This window comes from Erythrolamprus reginae, chromosome 5 (genome assembly GCF_031021105.1).
Source record: "Erythrolamprus reginae isolate rEryReg1 chromosome 5, rEryReg1.hap1, whole genome shotgun sequence".
NCBI classification, from domain to species: Eukaryota; Metazoa; Chordata; class Lepidosauria; order Squamata; family Dipsadidae; genus Erythrolamprus; species Erythrolamprus reginae.
In genome coordinates, this window is record NC_091954.1 from 66,120,451 (window position 1) to 66,141,693 (window position 21,243).

Sequence of the window (21,243 nt, forward strand, 5' to 3'; positions counted from 1 at the left end):
GGGCGCAGTGCCAAAGGATCTCAGCGGACATTTGAAAACCATTGGAATTGACAAAATCTCCATCTGTCAATTGCAAAATGCCCTTTTACTGGGATCGGCAAACATAATTCGCCGCTACATCACACAGTCCTAGGTGCTTGGGAAGCGCCCGACTGGTGATGAAATACGAAATCCAGCATAGTGATCTCATTTGCTGTGTTGTATTGACATAATAATAATAATAATAATAATAATAATAATAATAATAATAATAACAACAACAACAATAATAGTAATAGTAATAGTAATAGTAATAATAGTAATAATAATAATAATAATAATAATAATAATAATAATAATAAATTGAAGAGAAGCAGCAAGAGAAATTAGTGAAATAAGAAGATCTAAAAATCGAGCTGCAACGACTCTGGCATAAGCCAGTGAAAGTGGTCCCAGTGGTACTTGGCACGCTGGGCGCAGTGCCGAAGGATATCAGCGGACATTTGAAAACCATTGGAATTGACAAAATCTCCATCTGTCAATTGCAGTAATAATGATAATGCCTCACGTGCCCTCAGATATGGCTCCATGTGCCACCTCTGGCATGCGTGCCATAGGTTTGCCATCACTGTTATAGGCTTTCATTGCTCTCGGGTTTTCAAGCAGAAGAGCCCCCAAATGATGACAAAATATGGACTTACCGTACTTCTTTTGTTACCGGGTTGCATTTTCTTTCTGTTTCTCCTATTCATGACATAATCTGTACCCACCCTGCTTCATTTCCTGCTCTTTCCCTGTAACAGTAGTTATCTGTGGATTGTATTATATCAGCCCACTCTCTTTCCCCAGTATCATTGCTGAATTTAACAGAAGGCTGACCCCTGAGAGACTCAGCTAATCCTTTCTCTGTCTGCTAGAAACATATCTCCACAATTTGTTTGAATAATAATTTATGCTGAGTTACCAAATATTATTAAAATTGTCTGCAATCCAATAGATTTGTTTTTTCCCCAAGCAGAAGCCAATTCCAGAATGAGGAGGAGGAGGAGGAAAAAAGAAGGGGCAAAGTTTATATGCTTCATCAGAAAGCTATGGAGTTTTCATGTGGCTGTTCTTCTTGCAGTTATTTCCTTTCCTTTTGACAATATTGCCAAGGTATAGGAGTGTCTGCATTGCTTCTCTTTCACCTGAAGGATTATGTTGCATAACTTCTAAATGGGAGCATGTTTACAAAGACCAAACTAGACATCCTCTATTCAGAGGAAATCCCATTCAATGCAAATCTGATGTTCCCAATTGTTTCCTTTGGGAATGGGGTCCTCAGTAACACTTCCGCATCAAGAGATCCAAAGCAAAATGGATGGTAGGCCCTGCAGCTCCTTTTAAGTAATTAAATATGTAATTAACTATCTATTTAAAGAGGAAGAAGCAAGCAAGTGACAAGCACTCCAGATTAGATTAGATTAGATTTAGATTTACTGGATTTATATGCCGCCCCTCTCCGTAGACTCGGGGCAGCTCACAACAATGGTAAACAAAACATAGTAACAAATCTAATATTTCGCAATCTAAATTACAGTTTTAAGTTAAAAAATCCAAAAGAGCCCCAATATATAAAAAACAAGTACACAAAAACTACATGGGCAAGGGGGAGATGTTTCAATTCCCCCATGCCTGACAGCAGAGGTGGGTTTTAAGGAGTTTCCGAAAGGCAAGGAGGGTGGAGACAATCCTAATCTCTGGGGGGAGCTGGTTCCAGAGGGTCAGAGCCACCACAGAGAAGGCTCTTCCCCTGGGTCCCACCAGATGACATTGTTTAGTCGACGGGACCCGGAGAAGGCCAACTCTGTGGGACCTAACAGGTCGCTGGGATTCATGCGGCAGAAGGCGATCCCACAGATATTCTGGCCCGATGCCATGAAGGGCTTTATAGGTCATAACCAACACTTTGAATTGTGACCGGAAACTGATCGGCAACCAATGCAGGCTGCGGAGTGTTGGAGTAACATGGGCATATTTAGAGAAGCCCATGATTGCTCTCGCAGCTGCATTCTGCACGATCTGAAGTTTCCGAACACTTTTCAAAGGTAGCCCCATATAGAGAGCATTACAGTAGTCGAGCCTCAAGGTGATGAGGGCATGAGTGACTGTGAGCAGTGACTCCCGATCCAGATAGGGCCACAACTGGTGCACCAGGCGATGCCTGTTCATCAGGACATTACCTTTTGGCCTCAACTTGCCCATGGCTATCAACCATCCTGTGATAGGAGAAGGATCAGGATTCTTGGAAAATGATGGAGCAAGGCAGTTGACCATCATCCCTGTAGTTTGCTCATCTGGACTCTTTCTTTACATCACCTTCAGCACATAGAACATGAGTGTCAAACTTGCAGCATCACATAGTCATCACATGATGTTATGTGATGTTTTTCCCATTGGCAGAGCTGGGGCGGGTGTGACCTGCATGTGATGTGACTTATCTGGCCCGCGGGACACCCCTGTTTGACACCCCTGAGCCATAGAGCCATTGCCACCAACTACCCTGTGGGAAGAAGTTGCTTTGTTCCTCATTGAATGTACACAATTGTACAGTGGTACCTCTACTTAAGAACTTCATTTGTTCCGTGACCAGGTTCTTAAGTAGAAAAGTTCTTAAGTAAAAGCAATTTTTTCCCATAGGAATCAATGTAAAAGCAAATAATGCATGCAAATCCATTAGGAAAGAAATAAAAGCTCGGAATTTGGGTGGGAGGAGGAGGAGGAAGAAGAGGAGGAGGACAGTCGCTGCCGAAGGAAGAAGGTGAGGTGAGGGGAATAAAAAAAATTCCAAAACTTTAAGGCTTAAAAAAAAAAAGAGGGACTCTGAGGTGGCGCCCAGAGAAAGGAAAACGTTCCCTTTGCTCTGGGCTGCCAAAGCCTCCTTAAACACCACCGAAAGGCTCCTCTGGCAGCCCAGAAAAGCCCGAGATGGCTGGGATAAAAGGGAAAATTGCAGGAAACTGGTCAGACCTTCGTGCCGCTCTCAAATTTCCTGGGAAATTTTTCCGAGCTCAGGTTCTTAATTAGAAAATGATTCTTAAGTAGAGGCAAATAAATCTTGAACACCTGGTTTCTTATCTAGAAAAGTTCTTAAGTAGAGGCGCTCTTAAGTAGAGGTACGACTGTATTTTAATTTACAGTCATTTGTATTGCTTATAAGGCAATTTTGGAAAATATTAAAGGCATGATATAAATAATTCGAATAAATGCTAATATTGTGTTCTTCAAAGTTTATTGAAATTCTGACCACAATATGATCCCATAAGGGCATTGCCTCCTCTGCTCATCATAAGTAGACTGACATAAGATTAAATAACTTGTTGCTTTCAAAACCATTTTGTAATCAAAACATATTTTTTGAGGGATAAAATTCTAATTGGAAATCCAATATGACCCCAGTAAATTCTGTCAACAGAAGATCTATGAATAAGTCATTGGGAGCATGTCTGTGTGTATGATTGGTTTCTTAAATAAGGGTTTTTTAAATTAACTTAAATATTAGATTTGTTCATATTGTTTCACTATTGTTGTTAGCCGCCCCAAGCATAGTTCCCTCTAAGCTGAGCAGTGAGCAATTGCTCACTTAAAAATCATCATCAACTCAGAGTTTTCCAAACCTGCCCAGAAGCCGAGAGGGAAAGAGTGAGAGGGAAGGAGAGAGAGAGGAAGAGAGGAAGAGAGGAAGAGAGGAAGAGAGGAAGAGAGGAAGAGAGAGAAACAGATAGAAAAAAGAGAGGAAGGAAAAGAAAAAGAAAAAGAAAGGGAGTAAGGAAGAGAAAGAAAATCAAAATCTAGTTTGAAACTAGCTCAACTATTTAAGTGGCATTTTGATATTGATAGAGTTGCCCTATTATGAGCTCACTGTTATAGACACACAGTACAGTATTTTATTTTGAAATTCTCTGAGGCAAAACAGGGTGGGTTTTTTATTTGTTTGTTTGTTTGTTTGTTTGTTTATTTATTATTTCTGTGCCGCCCAGTCCCGAAGTGACTGCCGCTCAGACACTATACTTTTCCGCCCACCCCAAAAAAAAATTAGAGGGAACACTCGCCCCGAGTCTACGGAGAGGGGCGGCATACAAATCTAATAAATAGATAGGTAGATAGGTAGATAGGTAGGTAGGTAGGTAGGTAGGTAGATAGATAGATAGATAGATAGATAGATAGATAGATAGATAGATAGATAGATAGATAGATAGATAGATAGATAGATAAATAAATAAATATCAGGGACAAACAAACATAGCATAAAATTTATTTAGAAACATAGAAACATAGAAGTCTGACGGCAGAAAAAGACCCCATGGTCCATCTAGTCTGCCCTTATACTATTTTCTGTATTTTATCTTAGGATGGATATATGTTTATCCCAGGCATGTCTAAATTCAGTTACTGTGGATTTATCTACCACGTCTGCTGGAAGTTTGTTCCAAGGATCTACTACTCTTTCAGTAAAATAATATTTTCTCATGTTGCTTTTGATCTTTCCCCCAACTAACCTCAGATTGTGTCCCCTTGTTCTTGTGTTCACTTTCCTATTAAAAACACTTCCCTCCTGGACCTTATTTAACCCTTTAATATATTTAAATGTTTCGATCATGTCCCCCCTTTTCCTTCTGTCCTCCAGACTATACAGATTGAGTTCATTAAGTCTTTCCTGATACGTTTTATACTTAAGACCTTCCACCATTCTTGTAGCCCGTCTTTGGACCCGTTCAATTTTGTCAATATCTTTTTGTAGGTGAGGTCTCCAGAACTGAACACAGTATTCCAAATATGGTCTCACCAGCACTCTATATAGCGGGATCACAATCTCCCTCTTCCTGCTTGTTATACCTCTAGCTATGCAGCCAAGCATCCTACTTGCTTGACTGCCTGACTGCACTGTTCACCCATTTTGAGACTGTCAGAAATCACTACCCCTAAATCCTTTTCTTTTGAAGTATTTGCTAACACAGAACTGCCAATACATTTATTCTATTCTTTCTATGCTGCCCTTCTCCTGGAAACTCACTCTCCCTTCATCATAGAATGGACTTAACAGAAGTTGTCACTTTATCTGTAATGAGTTTACCTAAGGGTTTGCTATCATGTCACATATAGCAGTTTTCAAATTTCTGTAATAATTTCTGCTCAAATGAAACCACAAACTGCTTAGCAGTTTATTTAGTCCGTCTCCCCAAGAATTATCCATAAACATGACAGTATGCTGACAAAGTCCAGCTCCTGAAAGAGAAGTTAATACAATAATTCAATCTTTGCATTATCTACTTTCCCTGGCCGTGATGGTATGAACATCTGCATAGCTATATCTCTTTACATTTCATAAGGTCAGGGATATTCCATCACTGTGGTGCATTCTCTCTGTCTTCTAAATATTTTCAAACAGGTGTCAGCCTCTTTCCACCACTTTACATGCTACAGCTTGAACCAGAAGCTTTGATCATATGTGTAAGCAAAGCTCCTAAGTACCAGAAACAATGCTGTAGACTCAAAGTCAGATATATCAGGTAGTGCTAGAGACAAGAGTAAAGCAATAGACTAGGGAAGATTAGTAGCTGGCCAGAAGCTTCTTTCTTCCCTTCCCCTCATTGAAAATTCTCTCGTATTTTTCTCTCCAATGTTAAAATAAGGTTTTTACATTTAAATAAAAATATGTAATATTTTTGTCTCTTCTGAAAAACAAGCCTGGGAAAACTGCATTGGAATCACATCTGTCCCCTAAACATTGCAAGAATCTTTCATAATAATCTGTTCTTGATCATATAGATTTATACACACATTCTAAAGAAATATATTGAAAGCTTAAACTCCTGTTTACTTTTCAGCGATAATTTAATTACCGTATATCAATAGTTTAGCATGCTTAGTGCCCTTTTCAATGGTATATGAAAATGTGTAAAATTTACCATTGCCTACAAAGTCTATTTATTTATAAATCTCTTTTTGCAAAAACAAAGAAGGAAAATCTTTGATTTGTAAACATAGTAATTGAATTTTCCATTACTTCTACATTCTAGCAATTTCATGACAATAAACCTATTTAGCACACTGATGTTTTTTGATCAACTGATGGCCACAATTTCCATTTCTTTTATAAAATAGGGATTTTGCATGCAGTAGATAAATTCATCTGAAAGGCATAACATAAACATAAGAATGTCTCAGATGTTATATTGGGGGTTTTATTTTGTTCAAAAATAATCATTATCAAAGTATTTAAGAGCTTTACCTAGTTACTCAGGTATGTGGACACTTTCAACCCTCCCCCCCTTGTAAAAATAATTGCATTTCAAGAGCAGAATTGAATTTTGGGTCATCCACAAACAAATGTCTTAATGAAATACTGTATAATGAAGAACCAGGAACTATGGATTACTTTAAGAGAAGTGAATTCAAAACTCCTTTTAACTATTTTCCCCAGGAAATTTTCAATTGACTACTGTGGGTATCTTAGTCTAATTGTTTTATGGAATGGTTGATAAACTAGAGAAAAGAATTATACAGATGTTATCCTGTAGGAAGGATGATAAAAATAATTGAGGAAATAATTCATTATTATTTTACAACATTTCTATGTCCACAAATAGTAGTGGTTATCTTACTTCAGTATCTTTTGCCACACTTACTACAATCTTTGCAGTTATGAATTCCAGATCAATTTTTGTCTTACGTTTTAATTAAGAATATATCTCTTAAAAGGAGTTTCTCTACATTGAAGTCAAGTGTATATACCAAATGATAACAATCTCTCTTGTAAGGCTGGTCTAACAACTATATGGCAATTATTTAAAACTAAAATTAAATTAGCCCTAAGAAATTTCCTACAAATGCAACATGTAAAATAGAATATGAGTACAAATACTAATATATATTTTTAAATATATTTTTATTGATTTTGTAAATATGGTTACATAAAAAACAAACATAAAACAGTGCACAGTGCATGTGCCCATCACCTGACCGACAAAAGAACCCCCATCACCACCACCACCCATTGCGGGGGGTTCGAAAATTTACTAGTTTATATATATATATATATTTCCTTGCCTCTACTTTGCATTTGTTATTACTGAAAGAGTGATTGGAGTTTATTTTTCACATTTGCATCACAGATTCTACTCAACATATAACCTTTCACCTTATTCCATCGTACCATCAGCTTCTCCAGTTTGTTTTCATCAAAGTTGTTTAATCTTATTTCCATGATTTCAAAATGTATGTGATCCACCATGTACCAGTACCAGTTCTGTAATGTCCATTTTATAGACTCTTTCCAACCCAATACCACTACCGCTTGAGCACTTTCCAATGCTGCAGTTTTTATTTCTTTAAAATCTCTTAGTTCCCTTTGTTTAATTAAAATCGCTATTTCTTTTGTAATTGTCCAATTAATATTTAACATTTTATTTATTTCATTCTGCACTTCCTTCCAAAATTTCTGAATTTCTACACACTCCCAGAACATATGCATGAAAATTCCTTTCTTTTGGCAACCATGCCAACAATTACCTTTCTCTTTCCCCTGGAAGTGTGCAAGTTGTGCTGGTGTATAATACCATTTGTGTAAGATTTTTCTTCTCATCTCTTTAACTCTTGTGTTTTTAATCTTATGTATATTTTCTACTATTTCTTTCATTTCACTTTCATCTATGTGTAAATCATTTTGCCAGCATCTTGTCAAACCTTTTATTACTTCCTCTTCTGCTTGCAATAACATTCTATATATATTGCTAGTTTGAGCTTTTGTATTATTAATCTTTTCTTTTATTATTTTCTCTAAACAATTTTCTTCTCTCAAGAAAGCTTCTTTATTCTCACTTTTATTTAAGTATTTACTTATTGCATTAATCTGCAGCCATTTCTGTTGACCCAGCCACCATTCCAGCCGAGTTCTGCTAACTCTCCTGTCCTTTTCATATAATTGTTCAATTCTCATTATCCCTTTGCTATTTAACTCTTTTATAATTCTGCTTAAGTTAACGTCATTACCTGTATTCAATACATGTAACGTTGATAATTTTGAGTTTCTAATTCCCCATTTCCCCTGCCATTTAAACCATATTTCTAAACCTGCTTTCAGAGGGTCGGTTAAATTATTAATTTCTATTTTACTCCATTTTTAAAATAATAACTCCTTATTATTTATATTATTAATTTCCTTTTCCAATTTCACCTACTTCTTTTCCCCCCATAACTGTAGTTCCATTAATCTTTCAGTACAAATACTAATATAAACTCTCTATTTAATGGATTTGGAGATGCCTTTTGAGAATGGTTTTTGCAATTGGTGGAAATGACTGAAAGAAGTAATTAAACTTCTAAGAAGAAAATTTTATAACATTTATTATTGGATGAGCCAGAACCATAACAGATTGAATGCCATAGGAAACAGGGTAAAATTATACCATAACAATGTGATAAATAAATATTATTATTATTATTATTATTATTATTATTATTATTATTTATTAGATTTGTATGCCGCCCTTCTCTGAAGACTCGGGGCAGCTCACAGATAATGTGTTCTAAGATCACTCTTAAGAAATTTGGGGTAGTAGATGTTCCATGGCCCTCATGCCACCATCTAAATTCCCAGGAAAAAAGGTTTTTCCTTCCTTCCAGTACATTCAACAGCCTTTCCCAAATTGGTATCCTCCAACTCTGTAATTATATATACCGGTAACTTTTGTTAGTTCCCATAATTCCCAGATAACATGACTCAATCAGATCTTACTTCCATAACTCCCCAAAAAGGTAGTCTGGAAATTAAAATGCCTCAATTTATATGGATAGAAAGCCCCTTAACTCCCAGCAAGGCATTAATCTCATAATTCACTTGGTAATTCTGGTTAGAATTATGGAAAGGGTGTTTGGCAAGTCCCAAACTGGCATAAACTATAAAACTACTCCATGGCCCATGTCTTCATTCTCTATCTATTTGCAAGTATTTAAGAATCAATCATTACCAGCTCCTGATAGGAGGCTGATAGTTAACAGGCTGAACTGAAACCAACTGGTGGTTAATTGCAATAAGAGCTGGTTTCCAGCAGTTGCTTCACAGAGACATGAGATGCTCAGCAATTTACCTTGTGTTAAAATTAGCAGGCAGGGCTGTGATAACGGGCAATAAAGAGAAGTTCACAAGCTATTAGCAAAAGGTCTTTCTCTCCCTATTGTGTATCACTTTATGTGGACTGTAAGCAACAAATCAATGTCTTCATGATAAAAGATGAATCTGGTGCTTGATGACTTTATTGTGGATTATTCAATGAAGACCACCCTTTGGATTATCACATTCAGTTTAAGCATTGCCTGTTTAAAAGATTTTGTCCAGCATTAGAAAAATGATTAAATGCACTGGGACCCATTTTCTTCTCAAAGTTAGTCTACCATTGACCTGAGGCTAGACACTTGAAGGGAAGACTGCATTTGGAAATCTATTAAACAGCCTGTTTCATTTTCTCTATGAAAGGCTACTGGCAAGTAAAAAAAGTTTATATTAAATTAATTACCAATATCTTAACTCTTAGAAACATAGAAGACTGATGGCAGAAAAAGACCTCATGATCCATCTAGTCTGCCATTACACTATTTTCTGTATTTTATCTTAGGATGGATATATGTTTATCCCAGGCATGTTTAAATTCAGTTACTGTGGATTTACCAACCACGTCTGCTGGAAGTTTGTTCCAAGGATCTACTACTCTTTCAGTAAAATAATATTTTCTCACGTTGCTTTCGATCTTTCCCCCAACTAACTTCAGATTGTGTCCCCTTGTTCTTGTGTTCACTTTCCTATTAAAAACACTTCCCTTCTGAACCTTATTTAACCCTTTAACATATTTACTCTTCACCAAAGTTGTACCTCCCATCAACCTGAGATTCTAAGAACTGTGATCCTACCACATTTTGGACTAAATTGTTGGAGCTAAAGGGACTAAAGATATCATTGATCAGTTTTTAATTTCCATCTCTCATCTCCCTTTGAATGTAGAGAATTTTAGGACAATGATAAGCTACATACGCACTTCATAAACAGTAGGAGTGAATCAAAATTGCTTGGAACATAAAATTGGAAGCAACTGAAAAATGCCAATAAAGACCATGTTTTATCTCCATCAAAGATCCTAAGAGCCATTTTTGAATGCAAGTGTTGGTGTTACGTTCTACACTAGAATTTACCTTAGATTCTACACTAGTAGAATGGTATGTTTGTATGTATGTTTGGTATGTATGTTTGGTTTTATAATAAGGTTTTTTTTAGTTGTTTAGTATTGGACTGTTACATGCTGTTTTTTATCACTGTTGTTAGCCGCCCCGAGTCTACAGAGAGGGGCGGCATACAAATCCAATAAATAATAATAATAACAATAACTAGACTCAGGAGTAATATGAATTTCCAACATTCAAAGTTTGTTGAAGCCTCATTTGAATGATCAGTTCAGTGTAGCAACATGCCCAGTCATTTTAAAAATGTAAACAGGTTTTAAAAAATGTTAGAAAGATATGAGTGATACAGAACTGAGTTCTGTCTCTATTAATGATGGCATCATATCTGTATCAGTCACTCTCTCTTAGCTCAACTCACAACAGGGTGGTTGTTGTGGGTTCACCACCTACTACATGAAAAAAAATGCAGGATAAATATCTAAAACAAAAAAATCCAATACTTGCCTGCAATGATATACTGGCTGGTGTAGAGAGGAAAATCTTTCCAATACATGCCATAAAATCTATGTAACAGAAGTACAATTTGGAAGGAAGACATCTAGAACTTGGGTATGAGGTGGGTAGTATTTAGAATTAATTGTCTTTGTGCCTACTTTAATTCTATTTTGCCTTCATTGTTAAAGAAGAGGGTGAAAATCATGTCATTAGTTAGATGATGATAGCGTGGCATTTTTAATTTACACTAGAAACACTAAGAATTGTTAGCAAAGTGGCTGTGAAAACTTGTTCGACATCCCCCAACAATCAAACCCCCTGGTTGTAATGCCTCCTGCTGCTCCACTATCCTCTACAGGAAAAGTCCAATCCATATCAGGACATATTTTCTTTGAAGAACTAGGAGGGGATGGCAAACAGTGGAAAAGAGTTGAAAATGCATTAACTTAGTCAACAGAGAAAACTGAAAGGACAAGTGAAAGATTATAAGGTATAGTCTGAGTGAAGCAGCTTCCAATATACATTGTTTGAATCCAGTCTGGGTGACACCTTTACTCCTATGTGCCTGAACTCCTCTTAACTACAATAGACTACTGCATTTGCATCAGTCTGTCAGCACCAACTCACTTGTGCCAGCAAGTACAAAAATTAACAGATTAACAGAGTTGGAAGGGACTTTGCAGGTCATCTAGTCTAACCCCCTGCCCGAGCAGGAAACCTGCCTCTACCTAGGATCAAACTCACAACCTCCTGATTGTGAAGCAAGAGCTCCACCTCTACAAATGATTTCTTAGGGGCCATAAAGAAATTTAATTTGGTCCCACTCCTTGGATCTTCTCCTCTACCATTCATCAAGCTCCCCACATAACTATTTTCACAAAGGTAGCCTAAAATACACCAAAACCATTTAGCTAATAGTTTAATTGCTCAAGGTTATCACTTTTGGGAATGTCTACACTATGGAGACTTATGAGGGGGGACTGCACCTAGTTCTAGAGGTATCAATCAGCAACCTTTACAAAACTGCAAAGAAGACTAAGAATAGAACGTCTGAGTATCATGATACAATCACTTCATACAATAAACATGTTTATTTTTACATGAAAGGACTGCCCTTTGCTTGCAGCGCCACTGCGGTGTCCTTTTTCGTAAAAATAACAATGTTTATTTTTACGTGAAGACCTCCCTTTGAAGGAGCTGAGGAATCCCTCCCACTAAGAGATTCTGGGGGCGGAGCCTTGGCGTCATCGGCAGGTTGCTAAGGACGCCAAGGTGATCACTTCCTGGATTCCATGGAATCCAGGAAGTGATCACCTTGGCGTCTTTAGCAACCTGCCGGTGACGTCAAAGCTCCGAACGCCGAACACGACCCCAAACTTTGCCTGAAGTTTCAAAATATTTCGGGTTCATGTTCGGCATACCGAACACAGCAAAATTCAGTATGGACCCGAATTGTGCAGGTTCGGTTCGCCCATCACTAGTAACAATATAATAATGTAACAAATCTAAGCCTTTGGAGCCTGGGGAGGGCGAAACACAAGTCTACTAGGGCCACCAATACTTGGGAAACAGACCATTTCTAGCCTCCACAGATCGCCTGGGGATGGGGGAAGCTGTTTTTGCTCTCCCCAGGCACTGAATTATGGGTATAGGCACTCCTGCACGCATGATAGCATGCACACATGCTGTTTTGGCACCCGAGGGAAAAAAGGTTCGCCATCACTGCTCTATAATAACATTCATCACTTCTAGTTTGGAGTTAGATGCTCTTGCTCAACAACCACAGGCCTGCCAGCAAGCCAGGTTTTTAAGGCTTTCCGGAAAGTAAGGAGGGACTCCCCTCGGAGATTAGAACTGCCCCCACCCTCCTTGTCTTTCGTAAATTACTCAAGACCCATCTATACCGCCAGGCACGGGGGAGTTGAGACACCTTTCCCCCAGGCTTTTTTATATTTATGTTTGGGTATGTATATGTTGTTTGCTTTTTTAAATATGATAGGGTTTTATGTGCTTTTTAATATTAGATTTGTTTTCGCTGGAATATTGTTTTTATTATTGTTGTGAGCCGCCCCGAGTCTTCGGAGAGGGGCGGCATACAAATCTAATAAATTGAATTGAATTGAATTGAAAAGGACAGTACGGATGTACGGGGGAAGCTGGTTCCAGAAAGCCAAAGCTGCCAAAGAGAAGGCCCTCCCATGCGGTCCCAGTCAACATTGTTTAACCAGCATTGTTGGGACCTGAAGAAGGCCAACCCTGTGGGCTCTAATTGGCCGCTAGGAAGTGTGAGATTATCATGCAACCACCTCTTTTAGTCGTGAAATTTTATGGAGATCCAGACAACACCTCTCACCTACGGAGAGGGGCGGCATACAAATCTAATAAATAATAATAATAATTTGTAATTCTTCTTTGTTTCCCCAGCACTTCTTTTGTCTTTTTCCCCAAAACACATACACAGTTTTTATTTTAAAAAAGAGAGGGAATCTGTTAAAGAGAAGAAGTTGGAATAAATACACAACATATTTTGAGAGCTAAGTAATGGAAACCATCCTTATGGAAGCAACTGATTTGGGTAGGATTTCAATGAAGTACATAGGAGCTGAATTTGATGGGAAATCAAAATCTAGGCAATTAACGGAGAAAATGCATGTTGACTGGCTAGGCAAATATACATTTTTTTGTGCATTGGGTTAACACAACAAATCCCAATTCCTATCACTGTTGTTGGTTTGCATATTGTGGAACAAGAGAGTAGTTTTCTTCAGAATTGGAAGGGAAATGTAATGTCCTCTATCCGTATATTATTCCAAAGATATCCAATTTAAACAGATAAATCATCTAGTACAGTATTTGGTTTAAATGCCAGATAACACAAATTTAAATCCAATTTTTGTTCCTTTACCCACCCCCCACTCCCCAAAAGATATATATTTAAAAATTCTGGTAAATTCTGATCTCTTTGTAACTTTTAACACACGTCAATTTTAATGTTGATCAAAGATTTGTCTGCTGATTTCAGATATATAATCTTCCTAACCTTAGTTTTAAAAGTAGTAAGAATGAAGACAGTAACTATTTGGTGGTTCTATCTTGACAGGTGCTAAGAATATAATTTGCCCTGGAACATTCAGCAGGTAGCAATAGTGGGCAAAAGGTTGCAAGTCAAGTCAGTTTGAAGTGGAGAATGGGGAAAAAAGGGAATTAATATGGAATCTTCCAGGTGGGATTTTTACAATCCCTGTTTGGCTATAAATCTCTTGAAAAGGAGGGAGGTCTTTAGAAAATGCAGGAGAAATTAGCAGCAAACCCAAAGCCCCCTTTACCTCCCTCCCCTCCCCCATCAATTGGAATTGCTCTCAAACAAATGAAACATGTGTAATTAATGGAGCAGGGGGTTGGACGAGTCCCACATGAAAGCATTTCCTGGACTTCTCCTTCATTTGCATGGCATCAGAAGCTGTTCAGAAGGTGTGACTTTTCCCACGGGGGAACCCTTGGCTCTATGGTACAATAAAGCAGCACTTTGTAACCAGAATTAATTAAAGGACCAGGGAGGGCCGTTGGAGCAGGAGGAGGACACACAGGACTAAAGGAAAGATGTTTGAAAGCAGAGTCCTAAGCAATAAACAGATGTTCTTGGCCTGTTCTTGTAGAGCAGTGTTTCTCAAATAGTGGGGCGGGGTCCCCCAGAGCAATGCCAGAGGGTGCGACCTCAGGGAACATGCGTGGTCCCTCTCAATTGATTCCCCTAACTGAAAACAGGTGCCACTGAGTTCTTTTTATTTATTTTATTTTGTCCAATGCACAACAATACACAATGAAAGTTGTAGAGGTTACACTCGAGTAAAATACATTAGAGAAAGAATAGAAGTGAAAATTTAGAAATAGAATATATCAATGAGAGAATAGAAGGATATTATGAGAGTAGTATAAGAATATACTACTTATAGTAGTAGTAGAATAGAAGAATAGTAGATATGATATGTGAGATATAGGAGAGACAATAGGACAGGGGACGGGAGGCATGCTAGTGCACTTATGCACGCCCCTTACTGACCTCTTAGGAATCTGGATAGGTCAACTGTGGATAGTTGAGAGTAGAGATAGGCGAGTACAAGTGCACTAGAGTGCCTTCCATCCCCTGTCCTATTGCTCTCCTATATCTCCTATACTTTTTTTCTATTGCTATATCTCTTCTTCTATTCTTTCATTGATATGTTCTATTACTATATCTTCTTTTCTATTCTTTCATAGATATATTTTACTATGAGTATCTCCTCTATAACCTTCATCATGTATTTTACTACGTGTGTGTGTGTGTGTGTGTGTGTGTGTGTGTGTATATATATATATATATATATATATGTCACGTCTTTTTCCTGAATTTGAAAATTAAGGGAGACTAGGATAGATCTATTTCGGCCTTATTTTGGCCTCATCAGCTAGCCATATCCACTGGTACCTGCAACCTTGGCCTTGTAAGGCAGAGAATTATCCTCTAGACTACAGTATCCAATCCCTTCAGCTCTGCACCAGGGAAGGGTTACATATTTTTTGTGTCGAATCACCCTGGTGTATTGAAGGAACATCATAGCTCCTTATTTGCCTCTTGGCCCAACCCAGGGCCATTTCCAAGGCAGTTAATTTTATTGATAGACGACAATTCTATCTATATGTGTCACATGCTTTTTTGCTGAATTTGAAAATTAAGGGAGACTAGGATAGATCTATTTCGGCCTTATTTTGGCCTCATCAGCTAGCCATACCCACTGGGACTTGAACCTGCAACCTTTGCAACCCCCAACGGGAAGCAAGGGAACATACTGGAGCAACATGGAGGTAGAGGGGGAGGGGCACAATGCAGTTCCAACACAGGGGACAAGGGGGGATTAGAACAGTGCAGACCTAAGACGAGGGCATGGGCAAAAAAATTGCAAGAGCAGACATGTACCACTATAGAAAGTAACAACGATAATGGGGGGGGGGGGGGAAAGTAATACCGAACACCTCCGAAGTATTGCCTCATAACTCCACCTCCTCCCTTGGGGAGAGAAAGAGGCAACAGACACGAGTAAAAGCGGTAGATCCCCCTTTAGCCAGCATGAGCAAGCCCACAATTAGGCTTGCCGCAGAGGGGAGGGAAGGGTGTGGCCCTATGACGCGGGCAATGAGCAGACTGAATAATGCTTTATAAAGGTGATTGTCTCCCATGGCATTTTAATACTCTGACGAAGTTAGCAGCACGCTAACAAAAGCTAAGTGGTTTTATTAAAGTTTCTATGTTCCGGTGATCGAGATGGCTGCTGCCTCATCATTCATATATATATATATATATATATATATATATATATATATATATACACACACACACATACATACATACATACACACACACACACACACACACACACTAAAGCTCTCATTGTGTATTGGACAAAATAAATAAATAAAATAGTCTAAGGGTAAAATGTTGTGGGTTAGGGGAAGATACTACGGAGTTCTGTGGGACTTACTCCCAGGTAAGTGGGTAGTGCACCCTTCCCCAGTCAATAGTTTGCTTGCAGCTAAAATAAATATTAACACTAAAATTCCATTGGGGGCCAGTTTGGAGAGTTGGGGGGAAGGACATAAAATGTTTTCTTCCTCTTGTGGGGGGGCTTAACAGGATATAATTGAGAAGCACTTGTTGTGGTTCCGTCTGAGGCCCCTCAGGGAACGGCTGATCTTCTGTCGGTTTCCAGCTCAGAGGGAGAGGCTGAGGAACAGGAGGTGCAGACAGACGAGGAGGAGGAATCCCAGGCTGAAGAAGAGGGAGGACAGCCAGAGTCCCACCAGGGGGAGCTCTCCCCAGCAAGCAGCCTGGATTCCTTAGAGGAAAATGCACAAGCCATAATTGATCTGCGACAAAGAAGAGCTACTCAGAGAAGAAATCAATTGGCTAAGTACTTTCAGCATTAAAGAGGCAACAGCTGGGTTTGGGTGTGGTGCTCTTGGGAAAGGCTAAAAGGCAGACCCACCCTTCCTGACTTGTGGAGTTTTATCTTTGAGAGTCTTGGGACCTGGCTGTGAACTTTGGCGTCTTGGAATCCTGGTTTGTGCCTTTGACTATTGAAACCTTGGGGGGGGGGGGTGCCAGCAAGAAGCTTGCTGTATTGTCTGGACATCAGGGCCCTGCTGTAATGTATTATAGCCTGTCTGTTGGGAAGAACAGGTTTTCCTCTGTGCTTATTTTTTCCAGCTATAAAATACTTTTGGCTTTTACCAGAGTGTCTGGCTGTTTTTTCCAGTTGGTGTTGAGGTCTGGGGGAACCCAGACAGAACAAGCACTGTTGTAGAATCAGGGCACCTGGGAGATTTAACTCAGGGGCTTCCATCTTCAGTCCTGGCACCATGGTCCCTTTTGTTCCGTAAGGGCTTCATTCATTGCATAAAGAGTGGGACGTTAGGAGGAAGCTGAGTGTGAGTGAGTCAGGGGTGAGTCTACCAAAAGTTCTGCCTAACCGAAAAGCCTTCGTGTCGTTAAACGGCAAGAGAAGTCGATGGAATTGCGGTACATATCTTTGTTTGGGCTGAAGGTGGTACAGTAACGAAGGAAAGCAAGATGCCAAGAAAAGAACAGCACAAGGCCTTTTCCTTTCAAAAGGCAATGAACACTCAATACGAGCATGAATTCCTCACAGAAAGAAGGACCACAAGGAAACATGAAATATAATTACTGTCTGTATATAACTTCAGCTAGACCAGAATCTCACAGAATATAGAATTACAGAATTGGAAAGAACCTTTTGAGGTATCTATCTATCTATCTATCTATCTATCTATCTATCTATCTATCTATCTATCTATCTATCTACCTACCTACCTACCTACCTACCTACCCAACCCACCCACTTGGACATCCATTTCAATAACCATCTATATGCTTGGCATCCATGAATCTGTCTAATCCTGCCTTGAAACTATCAAGGCTGACAGCTGTCATGACCTCTTCTGGAAGTGAATTCCATAAACCAAAGGCCCTCTGGGTGAAGAAATATTTCACTTTCTTACCTATTCTGTTTCGAGTGGAGGAATGAAGGGCTCTTCTGGTGAAATATCTTTGGACATTTTCAAGAGTGTTAATGTCTGAGATGCGATATGGATTCCAAACAGATTAGCTGTATTTGAGGATGGGTCTGGCGAAAGTTTTGTAAGCTCTGGTAAGTTTTCACTTATTTTACCTCAGCTTCAACTTGTGCATGCTGCTTTACAGATCCCCTGCTTATGTTTCAATGTTTGATTTCCAAGGACTCATAGATCAACACATTTAGAGGAAACATTTCTTATTGGGATTGTGACGCCTATTGTGGCTTCTCACACAGTAATTTTTTTCACCCCCATCCTACTCATATCTGGTATTAGCTTATTCCCTTTTTTTGCCATATATAAAAACGTATGCTGCTAATAGAACCGTCCACTGTTTTTCTAGTTTTTCAAAGCTTTGTCTCCCATTCAGGGTGGGTTCATTCCAGTTTTGACCGGTTCACTTGAACTGGTAGCAACCCGCTGTGACATCACGGTGATGTCATCTACCCAGTTTGATGTCATCTACCCAGTCCGTGCGTGCCGCCATCTTTTTTTGAATTTTTTAATTTTTACCCCCAATTTTTTTTCTTTTTCTTCTGAGCATGTGCAGAAGCCAAGTTTCTGTCACTGTGCATACAGTCACCATCTTGTTTTTGGCTTTTTAAAGAAAAAAAATCAGGTTTGTTAGCAGTGCCCAGATGACGTACCCTGCTCCTACTGACAATGAAATCTGTAAGTTAATTATGCATGACGACTGAATCCATATAGTGTTAAAGAAGGTACAAGAATATTAACCTTCTTTAATAGAGGAATCTTATTTATAGGAATAGTCTATTGAGTTAAATGGAATTTACCTCCAAATATGATATAGCTTCAGTTTAAATTATGTAGTACAAGCTGTTAAATAATATCATTTTAAATATAATTTATGAAATTAACCCCAAAATTTTTAAAAAATAAAAATTAAATTATCAAGTTTTAGTGAAATAAATTTAAATCATTAGCAAACCATTCTAAATTATTGAAAATTAGCATTTGAAATTTCCCTGCTCTGATGCTTACCAACAATGAAGGGCTACCAAAAATTTTATTACCACACTGTGGGCGTGGCTAATGGAGGACGTCCAGCATTTTCCTCAACATCTTTCCATGCAGATTGGGTGCTCTGGGGTAGAGCTCCATTTTCGCTACCCCACTGCGTTCTCCCCTGTCTGGGCTCCTACTGAGAATGCCCAACCCTGCTTACCACTGTTCTAAAAATTTTAAGGATCATTAAAATTCTCCCAGGCTGAGTGGGAAACCATAGTTAGTGTTGTGGTTAGCTCTGGCCCAGCTCCTGCCCCAAGGACTGTGGATGTGGGGGAGACATCCACATGCTACAGGCCTGTTCCCCCCCCCCCCTCGGTGGAATCTGCTGATGAAGGCTCCTCTGACCAAGAAGACATGAGTGACAGGGAGGAGGAGAGTGTGGCAGACAGCTCAGACAGCTCCTCCTTGGATTCAGAACAAGAGTTAATGATACAGCCAGGCATGCGGAGAGCGATGCATAGGCAACAACAACTGAGAGATTATTATCAAAGAAAATGAGGCCACCTGTGGTTGGGTGGGACTGTGGTAATTAGTGAGGCTGCTATAAATAGTAGCCTGTGGGTTTGGCCATTGTGGAGGATTATCTGATCATTGTGTTTTGTGACTGCTTTAGTGACTTTGACTTTTTGTGTGCTGATTTTTCCCTGCTTTGAAACTAAACCAGAGCAAAGTGTGTTTCACTTTGTCAAAGAAGAAGGACTGTGAATTACCTCACAGCTGCAAGCTAAGTATCACAGAACTGATAAGGGACTTATACAAATTACCAGTTTGTTTGGAGATGAGTGCTCTTTGCTATACCAAAAGAGGGCTTGGTTTAAGTGAATTTTCATTATAAAGAACATTGTTTTGAATTTTCAAACGTGTGTGTGTCTGAAATTTGTACCTGTGAATTTTTGGGAGGAGTCTACCAGATAGCCCGACAGAACAGTTAGAATGTCTGCAGAAAGTGCATCCAAGCTGCTCTAAAAGTCTCAGAGACAAAATCAGGAGCCAGAATCTTTTTTTCTCAACAAAGTTTTTTGCAGATTTGCCCCCCAAGTCTCATCTTCCACTCCTAGGAGATCCTTGTCCCTACTGTAAGTCACAAAGCCAAAAAAATTAAGTTCATTTGTACTAGTAGAAATTTTAATGCACGTATTAAATAAATATTTCCAACAATTTCATGTTTCAATTTGTATACAGTAAACGTTTTTAAGCCCTGAAGGAGCAAGAAGAGAAAAATGTGCTGTTACAGCAAGGTTGTTCATAGCTTTTATACTCTTTTTTAACATACTACCTTTTTTCTGTTGGTGTTGTTTTAAATGACCCTTTGAAAATATACTTTTTATTAAAATTTGTGACATAGAATCTCATTCCTCAGAGATATGGAAGCCTTCTGAAATCCCTGTTTAGGCAGGACATATCATTTTTGAGCACTGTATCAAAATATGTTTTGTCCAGATAAAGAACTAAAGCATGGCACGGAAAAGATGTAGAAACCATCAGCATCTCACATAGTAACCAGTTTGAAGTCTAATCAAGACAGAATGGCAAATAATGTTGCTTCGTAAATTCTGAATAAAACAGTCATGAGGATGGTGGAAAACTCTAATATTGTTGCAAAGCTTGCTTGGTCAGGAAAAGTTTGTGAGAAATTAAGCCCTTTGGACTTAGTATATCTCTCATGCATGATTCTCCCCTACCCCTCGGTTTTAATCAAATTAATGTAAAAGGGAAATTTTAAAAACTTATAAACCTACATCATTGTCTTAAAAATCCATCTTCAAATCAGAGCAGTGTATGAAAACATAAACACAGGCCTAATAGAGTATAAACCTGGTAGCCAATGTTTGTTTGTTTGTTTGTTTGTTTGTTTGTTTGTTTGTTTATCTATTGGATTTTTATGTGGCCCCTCTCTGAGGACTCGATAGTCTAGTTTGTTCAGTGAAAACTAGAAAAGATGATAAAAACAGCAAAATATTTCTAGATATTTTTCCAGCTGACATATTTATCATTTGAACCTCATGTGAAGCACAATACCTACACATCTGTAGCTACAGGTTCAGAATAACTGATATGTGCTAACAATATGGCAACAAAAATAATCACAAATCAGTTCAGTTGTTAATTCTCCTCGAAGTATATTTTGGGAAGTTGGCTTACAAATAAAATTCAAATTCTAGAGCGGCAAAATTGCAAGATTAAGGAAAAACTTTCAAGGAATGACTTTAGGTCAGAGAGGTTAAAAGTTTCCAACCTTCTAGAAAGAAGGCTTCTTTTGTCCTTTGGATCAGGGGTCTCCAACCTTGTCAACTTTAAGACTTGTAGACTTCAACTCCCAGAATTCTTCAGCTGAGGAATTCTGGGAGTTGAAGTCCACAAGTCTTAAAGTTGATACGGTTGGAAACCTGCTTTGGATTA